Source organism: Hylobates moloch, unplaced genomic scaffold (genome assembly GCF_009828535.3).
Source record: "Hylobates moloch isolate HMO894 unplaced genomic scaffold, HMol_V3 SCAFFOLD_4, whole genome shotgun sequence".
In the NCBI taxonomy this organism is placed as follows: Eukaryota; Metazoa; Chordata; class Mammalia; order Primates; family Hylobatidae; genus Hylobates; species Hylobates moloch.
The window spans coordinates 133,581,215-133,601,851 of record NW_026652279.1 but is presented as its reverse complement, the minus strand read 5'-3'; the positions used below and the strand labels follow the sequence as shown (position 1 = coordinate 133,601,851).

Below are 20,637 nucleotides of genomic sequence, written 5' to 3'. Positions count from 1 at the left end.
CACTTCCAGCATGGTGCTAAATTCGAAACCTTGAGTATCAAACAGTCCTGCTTTGAGGTTCTTAGAACTGATTAATTTTTTTCTTGCCCCACTCCACATAGCAGGCACATGCTGAATATTGTTGATGCAGTAACATTCCTGTCAAATGACATGTCAAACCTGTTCCTAACTGTCATTATAAGACTTAAAAATAGTGCATGAAAGTATAATTAAGACATTAGTATTCAATTAAAAACATGTCTATTTGGTAATCCCAGTTACTCAGGGGGCTGAAGTAGGAGGATTGCTAGAGCCCAGAGTTCTAGACTAGTTTGAGCAACATAGTAACACCCCATCTCAAACATATATATGTGTTTATTTAGGGTAGTCTTGAAATGTTCTTCGTGTTTAAGACCATAGACTGCACTACTTTACTGTTACTGCATGGGAAGAGTTCATGGAAAAAGATGAACTTCAGCTTCTGTGAGAGAAGAGATTGGTCCATTGCAGATGTGATGATGTTTCCAGAAATTGACATAGAAAGATTATAGTCAAAATAAAATTTTAAGCTTTAACTTTTAACAGCTGAAATTTAACCCACATTTACTTATTTTTGCCCTCGTTAAAAGAAGCTATTCATTTTCATAAAATTTGTTTTATAAGCCCTTTTATTTCAAAAGAGATGTGTTTTTTGTTTCTTTGGTAAAGAAAATGGCTCAGGGCAAGCATGGCTTTTCTCCTTTTTGCATCTCATTTTAAAGGATCTTTCCTGGAAATCTGGCAAACTCTTGGACAACTTCTACCACATTTTCTTCTCCTTCCTGGCAAGGGTCTCTGTCTTCTGTTACTCCATGCTCACTGGTAAGAGAATTTCTACCATCATCTTTACTTACTGAGAACTAAATCAACATTTGCAACTTCTGCCCTAGCTTCACTCCTGTAATTCCAATGACACACTTAGATGCATAACTATGTTTGAAACTGTACCCCTTCTCCCTGGTTATCTACTCTTAAAGTCAGCTTCTCTCATTGGCTGTTCTCTTTCGGTTCATGACACCTTGAGATAGTAGGATGAATTTTTCTTTGCCAGGGATAATTTTGTTGCAAGACATAGATACCAGTTTAAACTAGGTTAAGCAAAAGGAGACATGTGAGGAAGGATATAGAGTATTGGTATGAACTACAGGCAGGAAGAGCTGCTGGATCTCACTAGGGAGCAGGGAACTGGTCAAGTAAGTCAGACGAAGGCAGATACTCCCTCCTCTGTAGTTTTAAGTGGTGTCTTGTCATTTTTTTTTTTTCTGCATGTCTGCCAGTTTCTTCTTCTCCTCCACCTCCTCCACCTCCTCCTCCTCCTCATTCTCCTTTCTTCCCTCCTTTACTCTTCCTCTTGCACCCTCTTTAGTCTATTATATTTACACAGCATCTTCATAGAGTCCCAAAAATGTCTCTCTAAGCCCTGAGTCTTCCAGGACCTGCAGCTGACACTCTTCCAGATTTCAATTCCAGATTTCTGGGTTTGCATGGTCCAGAATGGGCCCCATGCAGTCTTCATCACCCAGCCCAGTTCAATCCATGCTTGATCAAAGGAGGAATGGATGATTCAGTATAAGTATGACGAACTATAAGGAGCCATGTTCCGTAGCTGAGCAGGAGCACATGAGCCTAGTAGCACCTTTAAATTGTCTACTGGATAGTCGAAAGAACATTTTGTATCATCCTCCAAGGGGATAATGTTTACTATCAGAGGTTCCATTTCTTTATTTCCAGGATGAACATGTTTTGCAAATTAATTTTAGTGTGCTACACAAATGTAAGATGCTGTCTTAGTCATTCAGGTTCTAAAGTTTGATGTCATGGGTGTTCTTTGCCTCCTAGATCTTACCAGTCACCATTGTTTGTCAATTATTTCTTCACAATGTCTATTGAAGGATCTCATCACCTTTAGAGAGCTGTGGTCGTGCCCCTTAAAGTGAATTTGGAGGTTTTATACCCCTTGTGGCAAGTTCCTGCTGGGACCAGCAGCTGCAGCCACTTGGTCCCCAAGTCAGCCCCAAGTTGGGGTCCTCAGGCAATTGCTGTGCCTGACAGGATGTGCGAGGTCATTGGGCAGGCGCTTGATAGGAGGTTTGCCAAATGCCCAGAACCTAATGAATGCAGTAATCTTGTCTCCTCCCCATTCTACAGACCAAGAAATGGGTGCCTGACACTGTACCTGGGTCCCCTAGATTCAGATCGTGAAGGTGGAAGAGATCTTGGCCAGCAAGTGCCATTGGCTACCCACCAAGCAGTTCCATAACTCCAAGATTAAGTTCCCACTGTCCTACTGGGTTGCACATCGCCAGCACAAGCTACACTCCACCACCAAGAGATCCAACACCTTCTTCTAGGTGCAGGGCCCTCTCACCCTGGGTCTGCCCAAATAAACTCCTCAAGAATGCCAAAAACAAAATCCACCATCACACAAATGTTTCCTGATTCCATTTCTTTCCCAGATCCTTCCTTCTACTGGTACCAACATTCTTGCTGAGCTTCTTATCATCTTCCCCATTTCTCCTATTATAGAAGCTTTTTAATTTTAATTATTCATCCTACTTGCAGTCTCTTTTTTTGCCAATTCATCATTCATATTGCTGACAAGTTGGTCATAAAGCACTCCTTCAATCTTGTCATTCTCCTACTTGAAGACTTCAGTGACTCCCCACAGCCTACCAGAAGTCTAAATGGCTTATTTTGACAGTGTAAGACCTTGACCATCACTGCAACCTTTGCAGACAGCTCTAACTATTCACTTCCCTGGCTTTGTACTCCAGCTAAACTCTGCCCTAACCTGCCTTGAACTTTTCTAATTTTATGCTTTTGCTTAAACCAATTTTGCTGGCCTGAAATGCACTCCTTTCTCTCTGCCTCCATAAATCCCATCCATCATTCAAGTCACAGTGCAAGTCCTTTCTTCTTTGTGAAGCCTTCCAAATTCAGTCCAGCCCAAGTGATGCTGTGTGCTCTTAATTATAACTCTGAATTAGTATTTTTTGCCTGTCCCATTCATTTAACAAGTCCTCTACTTCCAAGAATATAATTCTGTTATGCCGTGCAACTTAAAAACCTTTCAATGGTTTTGTTTCTTCAATTAGATTATACATTTCATGTGGCAGAGACATTTCTTCTGTCTTCCTCATGACACCGATTACCATACCTTACACAGAGCAACAGCTCCTAAAATACTAAACATTAAGACAGAAATATCTTCAGAGAGTTTTCCACAATGCTGAATATATATCAACCTGCTAAAACTTGGTTGATTTTTTTATTTTAATTTGTTGTTCTTACACTATTTGTATTTTAATTCATTCTTCTCTAAAATAAATACAATTTAATTTTTTTCATTTCAAATAAAGCAAAAAAAGTTAATTTATAGACTTTAAAAATAGGAATTATTTTATATTAACATGGAAGTTATAGCTTTCAGGTTGCAGTACAACTTTAGTCGTGGTTACAGTTGTAGTTTCAGTTTTCAGGTTGCAGTGTGAAGGGTAGAAGTGTGAGATTGTTGACTGACTCCTAGTATCTTATTATCTGAGTAATAGAATAGAAGGAGAACAGAATTGATTTCCAGGCACAGAAAAATGTCCTGTGACTTACAGGGCTAGGCAGAAGGGAAGGAATATGTCAAATGTTAAAATGCAGTGGCCTGTTGCCAAAAGAAATGCAAAGCAGCATTAAGAATGCTTGGGTGACCTGAAGAGTGAACTGCTGGTTCTACAAGTTTCTAATGGCTTAGGACAGGGTTTTTGTCATGGGGAGAAGGTAGTCTTTAACTTCTCCCTCGTCGCAAATTTCCACTCAGCTTTCTGGGAACTTTTTTCTATTTTTTTTTTTTTTTCCTATGGGAATGCATCTTTGATATATTTGGAGTAAATGGAATAATATTTATTTGGAAAAAAGAAGCTTAGCATTTAATTTGCTTGTTTACTCAGTAAATTGAAGACTTGATGCACTAAATACCAACAATAGATATAATTTCTTGTATCTCATGGGGAGAAGAGTATAAAGCAAAATGTAACTATAACCATAAGACCATAAGAAATCAGATTTAGGAACTGAGATATTTCTGGTATAATTAGAGGTAGATGGGGTTATTTTGATTTTATCTGTGCCTACCTTTCTTAAAATTATACATGTGGGTATATGATCTCTTTGAAAGAATCTTCTGATGTTAAAATCATATTTGTCCTATCAATTAGAATTTGTCCTTTCCTCTTTGAATGTGTCATTTCTTTGAAATAATTGTTCTAAGGCCTCTTTGGTTTTCTAAGCTTTAATTGTATTTGATATCTCCTTAATGTAACTTACATTTCCCCAAATTTGTATCTTTTTAAAGCCATGCAGTTCTGAAAATACTAATCCTGGCCATTCATTCATTCTACATTCCAATGAGTGTTTGCTATGTGGCAGGCACTGTGTTGGAACCAACGATAGAATACAAATCATAGAATCACAGAGCTCTAACATCAGAAGCAATTGTTTTTAGTGTTGATATCCTTCTCTTCACAACGACAGAAGCAAAATTGAAGAGTTTAAGTTTCCAAGGGTCTTCAGCAGTGGGCTTATTCCTCCTAGACCCTCTTGAACCTATGAATGCTTCTTAAGTCTTTTTGTTAGTCTTTGACAATTTTAAAGAATATGTTTCTTTAAAATTGGAGGTTATCAGAAAGCTCTCTCCTCATCCATAGTGATTTCTTTACATAATAACCTTTAAAATTTTTATAGAGCTATGTCATTAATACAATTGCTATCAAAGCTTAGAATATAGCAGAAAAAAATGCGCATGGTATATAATGTCATGCAATACGAAGGTGCCATCAGATAGAAAGGAAGTAGAGCTAACAAATACCAAACAAACAAGTATGTAGCGTTTACATCTTTTTACAACTGGGAAAAGAACTAGGGAGATGGGGGTGGGGATAGGGCATGGTGGTTAGGATTTGACTCCAGGTTTTTCTAAATACAAACACAGTGCTATTTCCACTGGGTGCCATATCTCCAAGGTAGCCGCATTTGGAAAATTTACCTGTCAGGATCACTTGTGTCCATTTCCTATTTTTGAAGCCACAAAATTGTGATCTTGACACCCATAGGTCCTTATAATTCTTTTATTAGGAGACCAAATATGATAGCAGATGTTCAAAAATGCCTAGAAGAAGATTGTTTGGACATAAAACTGGGCCTGGTGGTAAAAATGTAACAGGTGCATCTGAAAAAGAAAACAAAGAGAAGAAAAAGAAAAGCATTCTTCATTTAAGAGAAAAAAAAACCCAAACCTACTTTAGGCCTAAGGAGAATGATTGGCTTAGCATACATTCATTTAACTAATTACAGAAAATATAAATATGTTTTTACAGCATAAAGGTTGAGTCGACTTGGCATGGAAATTTTAGAAAAAATATACAGCATTTGCTGTACTACCTTTAATTAATTACTATTATTTTACAGTTGGAAGGTGGACATTTTTAATAAAAAGTTGATGAAAGAGAGAACATTTGGCATCATTACAAGATTTGAAGAAGCAAGTTCCTATTCTTTCTGCCAAAAAGTATTTAGGACTGATTCCAGCTCATTCTTTCAGCCAAACACCTATATTTTAAGTTTATCAATATTTTCAATGTTTCAGAGCAAGTTTGAAATTACCACCTTGATAACCTGGTACACTTAACTGAAATTTTTGTAATCCTAAAACAAAATCTGTAGCAGAGTGTAATTATTTTTCTCTGTTATTTGCCTATCTCCTCCTTCACAGTTTGGATGGGAGAGAACATCCTAATAATGTTCAGAGCTGTTGTAGAGAGTTCTTTGGTTCACAGTAGAATGAGAAAGAGACTAAAAGTGATAGACATAAAACTGAAACAATGATCTGATCCTGTATCATTCTTCGTCTCTAATAATCCATGTGTATAATTTCAAGGGCTTTGGTGCATTTACGGGTGTTTATGGACTTTACAATGAAAAAAGTCAAGAATATTTGAGCCTCCTTCGATAGCAATATACCTAAACTTACTAAGCTGTGATAAATGCATTAAGAAAAGTATCTAGTAAAATACCTACACACATAATAAATTTAAAAATATGTCATAATGCTGCAATTTGTAAAGCTGAAAATCTTCTTGGTTTTCAACTTCCGAGTATTTCGGTGCATCTTCCTCTCGTATAAAGCTCAAGGGTATACGAGTTTCAGCGATCACAAAACAACTTGAGGGTTAAGCATATCCAATTGGCTTTTTAAAAAGATGACGTAGAAAGCTTAGAAGATCAGTTCTCTTTCACTCCACCAGACATTGTGCAAGTTGTTCCTTGAGTGATCATTCTAATTGTATAAGGATATCTTTTATTTTTAAGCCTAGTCCACTTCTGCTTTAAGTACTATGAAAAAAATTCCTTATTTTTTGATGATGTTGGTTAACTTTTAATTACTCTTCCTTTCTATGGTTGATCTCAGAATTATTTCATTGTAACACATCACTAAGTAATAACTGTTATCTACAGGCTGCATCTGCCAGAAGATAACCAATATTGTTAGTCTACATTGCCAGAAGTTTAAATTCCTTATCCTCAAGCAAAATTTCATAAGGGGACCCTCAGTATTTTTCTAAAAATCATCCATTTTTGAAGAGGTAAATAGCTCTTCAGATATCTTTTTAATGTAAGTGAATTCTTCTGTACGTTTTAGTAACAACTTCAATGGAATATAGGGAAATACTGTACAATTTACTTCTATAAGCGTACAATTCAAATTTTTTTAGTGTGTTCACTGAGTTATACTATTATCACCACTATCTAATTTCAGACCATTTTCATCATCCCAAAGAGAAACCCTGTACCCATTAGCAGTTACTCTCCATTCTTCTCCTACCTCTTGGCAACCACAAATGTACTCTCTGTCTCTTTGGATTTACCTACTAAGGATATTTCTTACAAATGATGTCATCAAATATATGGCTTGTTATATCTGACTGTTTTTTAAAAAATTTAACATAATGTTTGTAAGGTTCATTCATGTTGTAGCATTTATCAATATTTTATTCCTGGCAGGGCTTACAGGTGGCTCATGCCTGTAATCTCAGCACTTTGAAAGGCTGAGGCAGGCAGATCACTTGAGCCCAGGAGTTCAAGACCAGCCTAGGCAACCTGCAAAACTCTGTCTCTGTAAAAAATACAAAAAATTAGCTGGGCGTGGTGGTGCACGTCTGTGGTCCCAGCTACTAGGGAGGCTGAGGGGAGAGGATCACCTGAGCCTGGGAGGTTGAGGCTTCAGTGAGCCATGATTACTCCACTACACTCCAGCCTGGGCATCAGAGTGAAGTCCTGTCTCACAAAATATTTTTTTCATTCTTTTTCATGGCTGCATACTATTTCATGACATGCATATACTGCACTTTATTTTTCCATTCATCAGTTGATGGACATTTGAGTTCTTTCTACTTTTTGGATAATGTAATTAATGATGCTATGAACATTTGTGTACAAGTTATTTTATGTAGGCATATGCTTTTAATTATTTTGTGTATATGCCTAAGAGTATTAATAGAATATCTGGTCATATGCAAACTCTGTGTTTAATTTTTTGAGGACCTGCCAAACTGTTTTCCAAAATGGCTGCGTTTTATAATCTCACTAGCTTTGTGTGAGGGATCCAATTTCTCCACATCTTCAGGCAGACTTGTTCTTTTCTATAGCTATATATTTGTATCTGTGGGGAAGCAGCTCCACATTACATTTATTAAATATTTAGTAAAGAATCTCTACTTTTGTGCATCTCTGTTTCCATGATTATTGTCCATTCCAACGTCATCTCGTTTTTGAACAACTGCAGCGACTCTTAAATGCTTCCTTCATGATATCGTTATCTATACAATAGTCACAGAGATCTTTTAAAAATGTATGTGGCAAACACAAACGTTATTTCAGAAAGCACATGTGCTAGAATTTTTTCTGTGAATACTTCTGTATCTGCAATAAAACATCAGTAAAACCAAAGTTTTTTCAGGCTCTTTGAATTTAGATTTATATTTCTTTTAAATGTATCTCTGAGTTTTGATTTGCTTTAACATTGGTGCGGGAAGTTGTGGTTCATTTGGGTTTTATCTGCAAAACATTTAGATTAAAACGGCAGTAAAAGTCAAGCATTTATAAGATGATACTAATAGCTAACTTTTATTGAGTACCTACTACGTACTGAGCAGTCACCTAAGTACTTTCTGTATGTTTAACTCATTTATTCCTCATAAAAATTCTGGTAAGGTATTATTAAACTTATTTCACACTACAGGGGAATAGAGGGACAGAGAAATTAAGTAACTTGCCCAAGATCACACAGCCAGTAAGTAGTAGAGTCAAGATTCTAACCAAAAAATCTGGTTACAGAGCTGACATTGGTACCCACCAAACTATCCTGCCATTTTGTCTTACTTATTGTCTGAAATATATAAGACTTAAAATAGTAGGTGATGACCAATTTTTTTTTACTTTGACTTGATGTCTATTGAAGAAATCTAGCATCTGAGACTATGGGGAAAAAAAAGAAAAACTTTAAAAAATTAAAAAATTAGAAGTTAATCATTTTCTGGTGTTCAGTAGGGTAGTTTAAAATATTCATACTTTTATTAATTTTGAATAATATCATCATGTCCAATTATAAGGTTGTATATTTTAAACATCCATGTTTCTATAATACCACCTAGAGGTTTACAGAATTACTTCTGCTGTGCTTAAAAACAACAGCTTGAGCAAAAAAGTATTGGACAACTTAAAGGATAACTTCTAAAAGACATTCTTAGAAAAATAACGTTTTCTGAAATGTACACAATAGTCAATGTCATATTATGATATTGTCTGCCAGTTCACATGCTGCTCTTTCCTCCACGTACGTCTTTTAAACTATCTAATAGAGCACTGTGTGTTTCTGAACATTTACATTCAATTTGTTAAATGTCACTGGGGAAAAATAAAACAGAGAGGACATCAGCTAATAATGTACTTTTACATTCCGTCATCCTATGCATGGTTCCATGTCTCACCATGCTGACCTAATTTGCCATGACAGGAACATGGCCTTGATTTCAGAACATTCCAACTGTGGCAATCACTAAACCTTATTGGGAATTTTTGCCCCTTTAGCAAATTGAACCAGATTGCTTTTCTCAGGACCATTTGAGATGGGTATCTGTGAGCAAGGTGGGTGGGCTATGATGAAGAGTTGAGAAATGGAGATTTTATATTACAAATATGCTGAAGCTTTATGCAAATGTATATCATTACAGGATGACTGATTTTTGCTGTGAAGGTAGATTTGGGGAGAAAAAATTTAAAAAACATATTTTATTAATACTTCCTAATGTGTGGCCTTGGGCAAACCTCTTTCCTGAGTTTCCTCAAGTCTAAAATGAGGATGATAATGATAATATCTATATTTCAGAGTTTATCAGTTAGATGAGGATTCACTCTAAGCATTTAGAACAATATCCAGCATTCAAAAAATACAAATTCTGATTGTTATCATTTTTACTTTAACATTTTTGAAATAAAAATTATTCTGTGTTTACAAGAATAATTTATCCTTAAATTCTTTGGCTGGCTGATCAACTGTAATATATAGATTATATTATATTTCTATAACAACTTATGGTGCACCAGTACTTGATCATAGGCATATAATTTGTATGCATGTCTCAGGCCTCAGCAGCCCACAGGTAAAAGTGTTGTTTCATCAAGATTAGTAGTGGGCTTTTGACAGTGCCTGGCCCCCATCTGTTTGCCCAGGATGTCAGTTCCCATGCTTTTACATTTCTTCTAGTAGCTTCACGTGTTAGGATAAGTTTTGTTCACCATCTCCTGTGTGAACTTCTTCATCAAGAGTCCTCACTAGTCCCCACACCAGAAGCCCTTGGGAGACTGATGTACTGTCCGCATGTGTGCCACCTGGAGCCGTCAAAGACATGGGACATTGATGTGGACAAGAATGTCTCCCCCCTCAAACCCCAAATGTTTCTTGGGTCCCTGAAGGGGCCTCACCTGAGCCCGGAATCTCACACTTGGTTTATTGTCTCCCTAGACCTCTCACATAGGAGCGTGTCTTGCAGATACTGAACTGGAACTTTAAAAATTCCTCTCTTTGAGTCATATTGCCATCAAGATTTGAACATTTTATCTTCAAGTATAAACCGAGAGAGGGAGAACCCTGATTCTGCCTGGAACAGAAGAATTTAGTCAGCATTCATTTTTTGAGCTCTTTAGTGAGGCTGTGGCTTTGTAGGGAGGTCTCTAAATAATGCTTTTCTGAAAAAAATATGTTAAGTAGTGGGCCTGGAGACTGGAACAGAAGTTCTCAAATTTTGGGTCTCAAGATGCTTTTTAACTCTTAAAAAATTATGGGAGACCTTAAAAAGCTTTTGATTTATGTGGGTTATTGATATTTACTTAATAGAACTTTAAACTCAGAAGTTATAAAATAATTGAATATACAGTCATGTGTCACTTAATGATGGGGCTACATTCTGAGAAATGTGTCATTAGGTGATTTCATCATTGTGGGAATATCACAAAGGAACTTACTCAAACCTAGATGGTCTAGCCTATTACATATCTAGGTTATATGGTCTAGCCATTGTTCCTTGGCTACAAACTTGTACAACACGTCACTCTACTGAATACTGTAGGCAGTTGTAACACAATGGTAATTAATTGTGTATCTAAATATATCTAAACATAGAGCAGATACAGTAAAAATATGGTAGGAAAGATTTTTAAAAAGGACACATTTGTGTAGGACATTTAGCAGGAATGGAGCTTGTGGGACTGGAAGTTGCCCTGGGAGTCAGTGGGTGAGTGGTGAGGGAATGTGAAGGCTTAGAACGTTACTGTCCAGTACTGTAGACATTCTAAACAGTGTACACTTAGGCTACACTAAATTTACTTAAAAACTTTTCTTCAATAATAAAATTACCTTAGCTCACTGTAAATGTTTTACTTTGTACACTTTTACATTATTTTATAACTTTTTAACTTTTTTGTAATAATACTTAGCTTAAAACACATTGTATAGATGTAAGAATATATTTTCTTTATAACCTTATTCTATAAGCTTTTTTCTACTTTTACAATTGTTTTTCTTTGTAAACTTTTTTTTTGTCAGAAACAAAGACACAAACACACACATTAGCCTAGGCCTGCACTGGGTGAGGATCATCAATATCACTGTCTTCCACTTCCACATCTTGTCCCACTAGACGGTCTTCAGGGGCAATAACATACATGGAGCTGTCATCTCCCATAACAAGGCCTTTTTCTGGAATACCTACTGAAGGACTTGCCTGAGGGACTGTTTTACAACTTCTCTTTTTTTCTTTTTGTAAGTAGAAAGAGTATACCCTGAAATAATAACAAAAGTACAGCATAGTAAATACATAAACTGGTAACCTAGTCATTTGTGATCACTATTAGTATTCCATACTGTACATAATTGTATATGCTGGACTCTCATACAACTGGCAGCACAGTAGGTTTTTTTTGCACCAGCTTCACCGTAAACACCTGAGTGATGCATTGTGCTGCAATGTGATGGCTACAATTTCACTAGGCAATAGGAAATTTTTCGGCTTTATTATCTTATATGACTACTGTTGTATATACTGTCCATCATTGACTAAAATGTTATGTGGTGCTTGACTGTAAATTGACTTTAAAATATCAATGATATCAATAAAAATCAATAATAAACTCATTACATGTTACCATAAATATTTTTCTTTTATAAAACTATATTTTCCGAAACCAGAAAAAAATTAGAAGAGTGGCACTGCTTAATATTTTGCAAATGTCTGGCTTAATAGAAAGCACCTGGATTCTCATGTCTTTTTTGTTCAGTGTTTTAAGATATCACACATCATGTAGCTTCTGGAAAATGGCACTATATGAGTGTAAAAGAATGAGAGTGAAAAGGAAAGTAACGTTTTAGTATATGAGAATGGTTTTGATCTTGCAGACCTCCTGAAAAAGGCTTACAGGTCCCACGTTGAGAACTTCTCTACTGCAGCTTGAGTAACTTATTCCCTGGGGAGATCTCAGGCTACTATTTAGAGAAAAGCTGTCCTCACCAGTCGTGGTGATTGTGGAAAGAATAAGCGGAGAGCAAGGTAGAAGAGGCAGTGGATGAATACATCCTAATCTCCTTCTGGACCCAAATCCAGCCTTTGTGACTGGGGAGTTAGAGGAAATCATAGTAGTGGAGATGGAGTGGCCCTGTGACTGAGGGCTGTGGGGCAGACCTCTTGGGACTAGAACCAAGGGGGAACCATAGCCACTTCCCAGGGCTTCTTGGCCTCCATAGGTGCCGATGAGCTGGGGCCTAATTGGCAGGGACAACTCCAGTCTCTGAATGGTGAGAGAACTGAGCATAGGTGCCAGTGGGGCCAGCTACCAGGCATCTGAGATGTACTGCTGGAGGACAAGTGAAAAGACCTGAATGTGGATTCCTCCTTTCTCCCCCCATTAGAGGCCCCTTAGGCTCTACTTTTGCTTTCTTGTTGCCATCTTGGAGTAAAGCAGGGTGTGGTAGAAGGAATCAGAATGGTTGGATATTTATGTTAAAAAAAGGCTAAGTTATCTTTAAAAATTCAAATTGACAGATTGACAGAAATTAATAGATTATTGCTGTGGTTTGAATGTGTCTCCTAAATTTGATGTGTTGGAAATGCAATCTCCCAATTTATATGTTGATGGTATTTGGAGGTGAGGCTTTTGGGAGGTAATTATAATTAGATAAGGTTATCAGGGTGGGACCCCTATAATGGGGCTGTAGCTTTATAAGAAGAGGAAGAGAGACCTAAACAGCACACTGTTACCCTCACCATGTGAAACCCTTTGCCAAGTTATGATGCAGCAAGAAGGCCCTCACCAGATGCCAGTACCGTGCTCATTGACTTACCAGTCCCTAAAACTGTAAACTAACTGAAACTCTATTATTTATAAATTACTCAGTCTGGTATTCTATTATAGCAACACAAATGGACTATGACAATTGTATACCTAATGTAGACTTTTTCTCCTTCTTCTGCTACCTAACATGTTGGAACCTTATGAGTGAGATCAGATAGTTACAGAAAATATAAAGATATTGTATTAGTCTGTTTTCACATTGCTATGAAGAAATACCTGAGACTGGGTAATTTATAAAGGAAAGAGGTTTAATTGACTCACACTTCAGCATGGCTGAAGAGGCCTCAGGAAACTTAAAATTACGGCAGAAGGCAAAGGAGAAACAAGCACCTTCTTCACAAGGTGGCAGAAAAAAAAGAGAGTGTGAAGAAGGAAGAGTCCCTTATAAAACCATCAGATCTCATGAGAAATCACTCACTCACTATCATGAGAAGAGTGTGGGGGAAACTGCCCCCATGATCCAATCACCTCCCACCAGGTCCCTCCCTTGACATGTGAGAATGACAAGTTTGTTACTTCCACGATACAATGGGGTACAGGCATTGGATAAATTCTCTAATTTCAAATGAGAGAAATTGGCCAAAATAAAGGGGCCACAGGCCCTATGCAAGTCTGAAATCCAGGGGCCGGTCATTAAATCAAAAGCTCCAAACTAATCTCCTTTGGCTCTATGTCTCACATCCAGGGCACACTGATGCAAGAGGTGGGTTCCCACGACCTTGGGCAGCTCTGCCTCTGTGGCTTTGCAGGGTACAGCACCCCCCAGCTGCTTTCATGGGCTGGTGTTGAGTGACTGTGACTTTTCCAGGTGCACGTGCAGGCTGTTGGTGGATCTATCATACTGGGGTCTGGAGGACAGTGGCCTCCTTCTCACAGCTCCACTAGGCAGTGCACCAGTGCAGACTCTGTGTGGGGTCTCCAACCCTACATTTCCCTTCCATAGTGACCTAGCAGAGATTTTTTTCATGATGGCTCAACCCCTGTGGCAGACTTCTGCCCGGACATCCATGTGTTTCCATACATCCTCTGAAACCTAGGCCAAGGTTCCCAAAGCTCAACTCGTGTCTTCTGTGTACCCACAGGCCCAACACCACATGGAAGCCACCAAGACTTGGGGCTTGCAGCCTCTGAAGCAGTGGCTTGAGATGTATGTTGGTTCCTTTTAGCCACAGCTGAAGCTGAAGCAGCTGGGATGCAGGGCGCCATATCCCAAGGGTGCACAGAGCATCAGGGCCCTGGGCCCAGCCCACAAAACAATTTTTCCCTCTTAGGCTTCTGGGCCTGTGATGGGAGGAGCTGCCACAAAGTTCTCTGACATGCCCTGGAGACATTTTCCCCATTGTCTTGGTGATTAACATTCGATGTTACTTATGCAAATATCTGCAGCTGGCTTCAGTTTCGCCCCAGAAAATGGGTTTTTCTTTTCCACCACGTGGTCAGGCTGCAAAATTTCCAAACGTTTATGCTCTATCACCTCTTGAATGCTTTGCTACTTAGAAATTTCTTCTGCCAGATACCCTAAATCAGCTCTCGGAAGTTCAAAGTTCCACACTTCTCTAGGGCAGGGACAAAATGCCACCAGTCTCTTTGCTAAAGCATGGCAAGAGTCACCTTTGCTCCAGTTCTCAAGAAGTTCCTCATCTCCATCTGAGACCATCCCAACCTGGACTTCATTGTCCACATCACTGTCAGCATTTTGGTCAAAACCATTCAACAAGTCTCTAGGAAGTTCCAAACTTTCCCACATTTTCCTGTCTTCTTCCGAGCCTTCCAACTGTTCCAACCTCTCCTCATTACTGAGTTCCAAAGTCACTTCCACGTTTTCAGGTTATCTTTATAGCAGTGCCCCACTCTTCAAGATACCAATTTCTTGTATTAGTCTGTTTTCACACTGCTATAAAGAATATGTGAGACTGGATAATTTATAAAGAAAAGAGGTTTAATTGACTCACAGTTCCACATGGTGGGGGAGGCCTCAGGAAAACTATAATAATGGTGGAATGCAAAGGAAAACCAAGTACCTTCTTCATAAGGTGGCAGGAAAAAGAGAATGCGAGTGAATGGGGAAGAGCCCATCAGTGGGTTCTTGAATCTCATGAAATCTCACTGTTATGAGAAAAGCATGGGGGAAACTGCCCCCATAGTTCAATCACCTCTCATCAGGTTTCTCCCTTGACACATGGGGATTACAATTTGAGATGAGATTTCGGTGGGGACACAGCCAAATCATGTCAGATGCTCTATTTCTCTTCACGTTTGAGTGAATTGTGCTTAAATGAGTAACTGCACGATAGCTCACAATAAGTCCAGGAAGCCTGAAAGAAAGCCATTGTGCCATTCTTTATTACCTTACCTCTCCTTGTGTCTCAATTCCCAAAACTTCTCACTTTCTTCTAACCCCTAACAGTATCGTCATGCATACTACCTTTTGTATATGGAGCCAGCAAGGTTACTGGTCTGCCAATTCCCCATCAATTTTTTTTGAGTCTGTAATAACTAGATCATTTTGCTGTATCTCTCTTTGTGTGTATATGTGTGTGCTTGTGTGCTTATGCATATATAATTTTAGAAGTATGTATGTTTAGGAGTATGTATGTTATATATGCTTATGCATATATAATTTTAGGAGTATGTATGTTCTACTCAAAATCTTTGAAATTACCTACATTTTAAGACTCTAGGGTCAGAGTTTTCATAGATGAAATAAGGAGTTTTTTTTCCTGTTATTCTTTCTTCACAAATTTTTGATTTGCAGTACTGGGCCTAATCCATATTACTAATATGATGTACTGGATTTCTGCTGTGAGTCCCTTTAGACTTATTCTTCATTCTATTTCCTGATCCCTACTCTCTGCTGCTGGTAGGACTTATTTGGAATACAACAGTAAGCTTCTTTGCTCACTGGTTCTGTCACCCACTGATTTTCACCAATGGGGTAAACCACCTGGGCATCAGAGGGAGGGTTAAAAGTGAGGTTGGCTCCCTACCTGCAGAGTTGCCAAGAAGTGACTACATACTTTAAGGTTATGGCTGTGCCAGGTGGCCCTGTCCTCGTAGCCTCCCTTGTCTCTTGTTTCCTTTGACTGCTCTACCTCCTTTAGGCCTGGGGACAGTAATAGCCTTCTACTCTTACTAGCTCTAGATACTGTACTCTCTCTGTGGCTTCCCTACATGTCATCCATAGCTTTGTAAATAGTTTATTGAATATTCCTCTCATTATGCAGTGAGCCACCTGTTCTCACCAGGAGCATAACTGATATACATGGGCGTCTTTAGTTTATCAAACCCAGTTTTCTCAGCAGTAATATGAGTCCCTGTCATCTTATTTATAATGCTGTATCTAGAACTCAGCATCTGAAATTACTTATAGATTAAGTGTACTATTCAATTCTTGAATATAGAGCTTGTATACTTCTTAAAACCAGGGAAGGGGGAAATCTCAGACCTTATTTCAGGGGCTTGTGTTTGCCCAATTTTTTCCCTTCCTCCCTTCCTTCCTCCTTTATTCCTTCCTCTCCTTTCTCCCTTTTCTTTTTTTCTTCCTTCCTTCTCAAACATGTTTCTCAGTCTGGGAAACTACATCCCAATAATCTTGTGTGGATTGGCAATGAATAGTAAAAGAGCTTTGAAATAGTTAATGTCATAGAATACTTTTTCTTTTCTTTTGAACGAAGATAGAGCTTTTAAGATAGTTCTTTCTTATCTTGGATGATAGCAATGCAGTGGCTACAATATTTCAAAGGTCAGGCCCAGTACATGATGGAAAGCTGATGAAAATAGCTCTTGAGTTAAATCTGGGTAAAACTAGTAGTGTAGAACAGTAATTGATAAGAATAGGGCTTTGGCTAGGAACATCTTAAACTTACGGTCAGTTAAAGATAGTGAAATCTGTGCAGGAGAATTGTGAGTCTGAACTGGCTCACAGCAGAGAAACCATCAAATCAAGTTCATCATCCCTTAAATAAAGAGCAAGCATTAGATCTCAGGCTAATATTATAACTGAGACTGTGTAAAAGCTATCTTGAATATTACATGAAGATGGCTGTCAAGATAACTGTGTATTCAATAGCACATCAAGGATTTTCTTATTGACAGGATAACACACTGGGATGAAATCAGCAGCTGGTGTGATGATGTTGTTTTACATGTGCTCAGGATGATTCTGCCAAATGTATTCTACTTTGCATTTTACTTCATAGAGGAGTTCTTTTTTCTCTTAAGAGTATGGTAAAAATGAATAAAATAAAGAATCTTAATTTCTACACTCTCAGTGTAGAAATATTGGATATTTAAAATATAGATCTCATCTGTGGAAACTATTTCACGTCAAACAATTTAGACAGTCGCCAAATTCTTTGAGGATTGCCTTACTGTTGTTATTGGAAAGTGTACCTTGGGATTCATTTTACATCTCCAATATCAGTTCAATGCATTTGCTTTCATAAAATTTTGGTCTGTGCTTGCTGCTGAATTTGAGAGAAGTCTCCAAATTATTGAATCGGAGGCTTCCCCTTCCCTCAGAATCCCCTCATTTTCTAATGATAAAAATTCTACCAATTGTTCAAACCAAACGCAAATGACAACTTCTCAAGAAGCTTTACCAGATCCTCCAGGTCCTAATTACCCCTTTCCATTTTTTAGCATAAGATCTTACATGTACCTTTACTGAACCCTTCTATACTTTATAGTATAGAAATATTAAAGAGCTTCTGCACAACAAAAGAAACTATCAATGGAGTAAACAGACAACCTACAGAATGAGAGAAAACTTTTGCAAACTATGCATCTGACAAAGGTCTAACATCTAGCATCTCTAAGGAACTTAAACAAATTTACAAGAAAAAAACAAACCCATTAAAACGTGGGCAAAGGACATGAACAGACATTTTTCAAAAGACCTACATGCAGCCAACAATCATATGAAGAAAAGTTCAATGTCACTGATCGATAGAGAAATGCAAATCAAAACCAAAGTGAGGCACCATCTCACACCAATCAGAATGACTATTATTAAAAAGTCAAAAAATAACAGTTGCTGGTGAGGCTGTGGAGAAACAAGGAACACTTTTACACTGTTGGTGGGAATGTATATTAGTTCAACCATTGTGGAAAATAGTGTGGTGATTCCTCAAATGTAAGCTTCTTTAATGTAAGTTACTTATTTACTTTTTAAAAAATCTAGTAATAGCTTTCTGGTGCTTAATCAAGATTGCTGAATAAATACATTAGATTTAGTAGGCAACTCTTTTTTTAAAAAAAAACATACTCTTAAGTACTGTGCTCAATGATAAGAAAATGTTCTAAGCTAGTTACAGATAGACCTTAAGTGCTTAGCAAGACGCAAATAGAATACATAAAAAGAAAGATGCTTTTCCCCAATCTGACTTTAAAAGAAAAAGCACTTTGGAGTATATATAAAAGGAATTTCCCTTTCTAATTGGAAAAAACTCAATGAAGTTATGAGGAATTTTGAAGTTGATAGACTGTTCATGCAAAGGAAGATTCATTTGAATTACCTTTATTTTCAACAGGTTGAGGGAACTTGAAATTTGTTAATGATAATACAGGTGAGAACATTCTAACTAGCAACAGTTTCCTTGTTTGAAACCACTCTTCGGTGCAAGGTTTTCATGCACAGCATGCAAATGCATGTCATGTTCATAAATCCAATCACAAATGATGGTTTTATGACCAAACTGTATTTCTTCCAAACAAAGTGGCAGTAATATTTTAAAAAATCTGCAAGCCCTTTGAGAGTCTTCAAAAAGAATTTTATCATCTTTTCTCATTGAAGTGAAGATATTTATAACTGAGAGGATGCTGTATTGCCACTGTGGGGAAGAATTGCATTCCTCACCTAAAATATAGCCACCAATAGTGTACATGTTTTGCATTTAGCATTCAAAATATATGGGGAACAAGAACTAAGTAGATGCAGTAGGATCTAGAAATTAGCCTAAGTCAGCTCTGGAGACCAGATTTAGGGAGGACTGTAAATCATACCCTTGGAATGCAACATTACTATTCAGAATACTCTAAAATGTACTATGGATCAGAAACCTATTTCTTAGCCTACAAGTTGTTTGTTCTCTAGGTTGTATCAGACCCTCTGATTTCATAAAGGTATGCTATTCAGGTTTTAAGGCCATTTTAGGACTTTTCTGTAAACACTGAGTTTCACAGATACAAAGTTCCCTGAGGGTCTATAGGTCTACAACTGTGTTTTCATGATGATGAAACATAAAGACTGAGGGATATTCTTTTCCAAGATGCTTTCCTCCCCCTAATTCCTGGTAGGGGATAAGCTTTTGAAAGGTTTTCTTTTTCTTTTTTGTCCTACGAAAAGCCATATTGTACATTCCCAGCATAACTTCTAGGGACATTTACACCATAATTTTGAAGAGCTCATAGTGATTTCAACACTTCAGCAAAGGGCACAGTGAAACAATATTTTGGAAGACATCTTCATCAATTTATTGACCAGTGTAATCTCTGTCTTCAACAGAGGCCTACGATTTAGATGAGCTCTGTTGCAAATGCAGCAGTGCTGTGTAGCCTCCTCTCTGGGCCTGCTAGAATTGTCAAATAATAATCAAGATTATGGGAGAGTGAGCTCTGATAATGGCCCTGAAATTTCTTTTAAGATGAAGCTTCCTCACATAGACTCTGTGCTCTGCATCCTGAATTCTGTAAGTGGTGCACAGGTGTAATGTTCACTCGCGTGGCAGATGTTTGAATGTCTGAATCTACCTACTCATCTTCTGGAGCAGTGTTCTGTGTTTAACGGCCACACTGGCAAGAGCATTCTGTCATTAATTTGTTCAAGAGGTGTTTTCTGAGCATCAGTTGTGGAGCAGGCATGCTCTCATGCTGTGGCTGCCATAGTGACCAAGTCCAAGTCTCCGCCCTCATGGGGTGTGTGTGCTTCTAATGGAAGAGCAAAGCAATACACAGAGAAAGAAACAAATTCAAGAGAGTGGCAAGTGCTACGAAGAAATTGGTTGAGGTTTTGTGTTGGGGAGGTGGTCGTGGGAGTTGCCTCAGACTGTACATAACATCTCTGTGGTCATATATTTTATTTGAAACTACTTTTTAATTTGGAGCATGCAGGGAATACCGTCTCAATGTCGAAGGGGTCTTCTTGGCCTGTGATACACGTCTGCTTTGGTTTCTGTTGGGAAGTACCATTAGAACCCTCTGTATAAACTCCGCATAGGTGGCAATTCCACAGCAGTATTCAGGATGGCAGTGATGCGGCAGGGAGCAGAGCTCTGCAGTCCAAACATCAATATCCTGCTTAGACTGTTGATTACATTTGTGAAATGTAAATCTCTGAGCAGTGACTCCTGGGATTGGCTAGAAATACACTTTCAAGATTCTTAGTGAGAAATGTGCCTTTTAAGGATTCTTGAAAAGATCAGGGGAGAATCCCTTCTCTTATTCAATTAATTGATTCTTTTTATAAGGCAGTGAGTCAAAATGTTCAGAATTTTAGGTGGCAGAAATTATCCAAAGGGATTTTCAAAAATATTCCTTTTGTTTACTATGCAAAATAATGTTAAGTAGGAATTAAATAAAACTCACACTGTTTTCTCAGCTCTCTGTTGCTGAGGTGTCTTTCTCTTCCCACACCTATCTCTCCATTTTAGGGCATTCAAGTGGCATAATTTG

General features: G+C 37.9%; 1 long non-coding RNA gene and 2 other non-coding genes across 3 annotated transcripts in view; 2 read left to right on the top strand and 1 right to left on the bottom strand.

Moving 5' to 3' along the window:
* Nucleotides 1–1,864: 1,864 nt before the first annotated feature.
* Nucleotides 1,865–1,974, top strand: LOC116467684 (small nucleolar RNA SNORA68). Its single transcript, XR_004247890.1, has one exon. It is a non-coding gene; the product is annotated as a small nucleolar RNA SNORA68 (small nucleolar RNA).
* Nucleotides 1,975–5,203: 3,229 nt separating this feature from the next.
* LOC131383324 (uncharacterized) overlaps nucleotides 5,204–20,637 on the bottom strand; it is a 29,024-nt gene continuing 13,590 nt past the window's right edge. Inside the window, exons 2-3 of the long non-coding RNA XR_009213289.1 lie at nucleotides 11,331–11,400; nucleotides 5,204–5,233 (exon numbers count right to left, since the gene is read on the bottom strand). This is a non-coding gene — a long non-coding RNA (uncharacterized LOC131383324). The remainder of the gene's footprint in view (nucleotides 5,234–11,330; nucleotides 11,401–20,637) is intronic.
* On the top strand, nucleotides 8,474–8,538 carry LOC116467698 (small nucleolar RNA SNORD37). Its single transcript, XR_004247904.1, has one exon. It is a non-coding gene; the product is annotated as a small nucleolar RNA SNORD37 (small nucleolar RNA).